Genomic DNA, 3,523 nt, shown 5'->3' with positions numbered 1-3,523 from the left:
CGGCATTTTTTGTTGTGCTAGCTTATCGATCAATGTGGCTTGTCTCTGTGAAGATGTAATCTTGACATTCAGTGGATAGGTCATATTTTGTGTACAAGACGTGTGTTAGGGATCATATTGGCATTTTTCTGTCCTGGAAGTAGGCCTACACCACCTGAAATGTGTCGAGTGATTCAATAATTAATCATTGGAGACATTTACATTAGGTGACAGGAGGAGGATTCATGAGATTAAACACACTTTGTCAGTCGTTTTTCTAAATGTTTTAATAGGAAATAATGGGGGAATCCAAAATGAATATGTACATTGGTTGGTCCCACAAGGTCTCGGAGGCATATCAAGGCATTACAAAACAGTCGGGACTTAAATACTTATTTTTTTTTCTTTACTTCTATACAGTAAAATGGCTTACCAGATAAGACATAGATACTAGGGACTTAGAAGGGTTTCATTCTCAATACATCGCTCTAAACCACGTCCCCCCCCCCCGTGCCGATGGATTCACAGTTTGTCAGAAAATGAGTCAAGTGTGAACAATGTTTGATACAGTATCAGTAGTAGTCTAGCTGCTGTTAAGATGTGGTCAATGGTACAGGGGGAGTACCCACATCTGAGGAAATACAATATGTTGCTCTGACGTGCAGAAATGCACCATCTTCCCTTCTGGTTGAGTTGGGTGTGCAGGGGGGGGGGGGGTAGGGGGTATCACAATGAGTCATACAATAAAAAAACAAAATAAATGGATGACACACTGTATCTAGAGTAGACAGTAGTGTGATCAGTACTCAAGTTGAGGGCTGATGAGGGGGGGGATGGCATCCCCCCCCCTGAAATAAAAACGGTCAAAATCATCCCCCTTTCTAAAACTGCCATCCCCCCTTTCCATCCCTTATGTCATTCTATCAATGAACGTGGTATTATTACTGCTATTTCAACATTTAGTTTTGCGCATATTGAGTAAAACACTGTGGGCGAGGGGGGGAGGGGGCACGCACACATGAAATGACATTTTTACCAAGTCACTGACACTGAAGTCACTGATGCTGTGGGGATGCTAAAATGTTCCCCATATTATGATAAAATCCACCACCCCCCCCCCTGATTTTCTTTTACAGCTTGAGTACTGATGACACACTGTATCTAGAGCAGACAGTAGGGTGATATGACAGGATGATATTATGAGTCTGAGTGAGGGAGTCACTTCTCTAAATCAAACTACTGGGAAGAAGCATTTTAGTAAACGATCAATTCCACTCTTCAAACGCCCTGAAACGATCCTGTCATCCTGAACGCGACTTTCAACAGTGTTTCCCCATGGTGGAAACATCTCCATCTCCTGCCTCTCCTCCCCCCCATGTCTCTCTCACAGACACTTAAAGTATCATGTGTCAGTCTGATTGTGCTAAGTGTTTAGTGACACCAGCCCCAGGGCACAGAGAGGGGGGTGGGGGGGAGACACACTCAGTTCAGGGCTCACGGAAGCTTCTGGATTCCCCTTTCCTGATCAATATGCATAATTTAAAAACATCAAATCGGCCGATCTGGTTGGTTAGATGGAGGAGACTCACTGACTGTCTAGGGGTCACCTGATATGCAACACGCTACGTTACTTGAGATGCGGGGGGGGTTGTCAGTGCTATAAAAACCATGGTGACATAATATGAATATCAAATGTGACAAAGTCTGATCATTTGGTCCTTATGTCGGGATCCGATGTATAATGATCGGACCTGTTTTGTGAGCCTGCTAACAATGTAAAGTAGTGTTCTAGTTAACTAGGTAGCAATGGGGGGATTACTCACCCAATCCATTGCATTGTTGCAGTATTTTGGCTTGACTAGCGAGTTTGTGTTGTGATTCTCAACAACGTTGAAACGTAGTTGAAATCAAAAGAAAAGTCTGAACATTTTGATTGGTTGGTGACATGCGGACCAAATGATCAGACTGTGTCACATTTGAATATCAAATCAAATCAGGATACTTATTTGTAAGTGCTTTAGCCAACCTTATCATCTTGGATAACAACAACTGGCCATCGCCTGACAGTTGAAAACAGCAAGGTACCCAAGCCATAGCTTAGTCACCTTTATTAATAATAATACTACTAATAAATATAATAATAATAATAGCCAACACTCATGATTATCATGACAAGAAGGACACTTCAGGAAGACTCTTGGTTCTGGAATGAGGAGAATGGATGACACACATGCCAAGTTAAGGTATCTTCCTTCAGTCAAAGTGCATTTAGTCATTTTCTAAAAACTACAGCGCATGATTCACCTTCACATTGTTTTTTTACACACACAGCATGCTGTAAAAAACCACACGCAACAATGCCAGAAAGTAGGATATGACACTATGCGAGAAGAGGAGGATATGGATGGAAAAATGCCACTTTTTTCTATATATCCTACTGTATGACTGATCTAAGATTGGGGAACATCTTTCAACGATAATCTTTTGACTAGGTCCGAGGTTGACTAGGTCAAAGGTCAAAGGTGGTCCAACTGATATGGAGGTCGTGGAGGCTGGTGGTGTTTGACACCGTTCCACATTTCGTTCGTTCCATGCATGACAATGAACCCCCTGGTCCTCCGATTTCTACCTCCACCAGCCTCCAATCTTCCAAGTGCTTCCAAAAGTGCTTGAATGTTCTAATGATAGCATGGTGGTAGAGATCGCAGAAACGGCGTGAAGTCCGTCGGGAGAAAAAAAAGAAAGATGAGATCTTACAGCACCTGCTGGCTTCACAGTGGAGTTAGACAACGTCTGTATGTGGACTGGAAGAGATGAGAGAGAAGCCGACTGTTTTCGTTGAATCCTTAAGAGTACCTCAGTCTTACTGACTTATGTACCGGTGGTCAATCCATGGATGACGTTATTCTAACCCAGTGGTTCTCCAACCTCTCCTCGGGGACCCCCAGCCTCTCCTCAGGGACCCCCAGCCTCTCCTCGGGGACCCCCAGCCGCTCCACATATTTGATCTGCTCCACCACCACCACACCTGATTCAACAAAATCATAATTGCTTTGTACTTGATTAGTTGAATCAGGTGTGCTGGTGGTGGAACAGATTAAATATGTGGAGTGGCTGGGGGTCCCCGAGGAGAGGCTGGGGGTCCCAGAGGAGAGGCTGGGGGTCCCAGAGGAGAGGTTGGGGGTCCCAGAGGAGAGGTTGGAGAACCACTGCCTTTGAGTATCAGTCTTACAGACTTATGTACCAGTGGTCAATCCATCGATGGATGACGTTGTTCTAAACCGCAGGGAGACGCTAAGAGGATTCACAACATCGTGAATAAAAACACACTTCTTTTTTCTAATTATTTGAAAGGAAAAAAAGTCCCATTAAGAACCCAGTAAACAAAGAGTCCAAAAGACGTCCTCAGGGAAGCCGGAATGTGGGTTCAGATGACGTCTTTCTAGGACGTCCAGATGACGTCTTTAGGAAGTCTTATGGACTACAGAAGACGATTTACTGGGAAATAAGCTGACACAAGGAAGTGAAGTGGAAGGGGGCGTGG

Source organism: Nansenia antarctica (assembly GCF_963989245.1).
Source record: "Nansenia antarctica genome assembly, chromosome: 16".
Classification (NCBI taxonomy): domain Eukaryota; kingdom Metazoa; phylum Chordata; class Actinopteri; order Argentiniformes; family Microstomatidae; genus Nansenia; species Nansenia antarctica.
The sequence above is the reverse complement of the archived record's forward strand: the minus strand, read 5'-3'. Positions refer to the sequence as shown.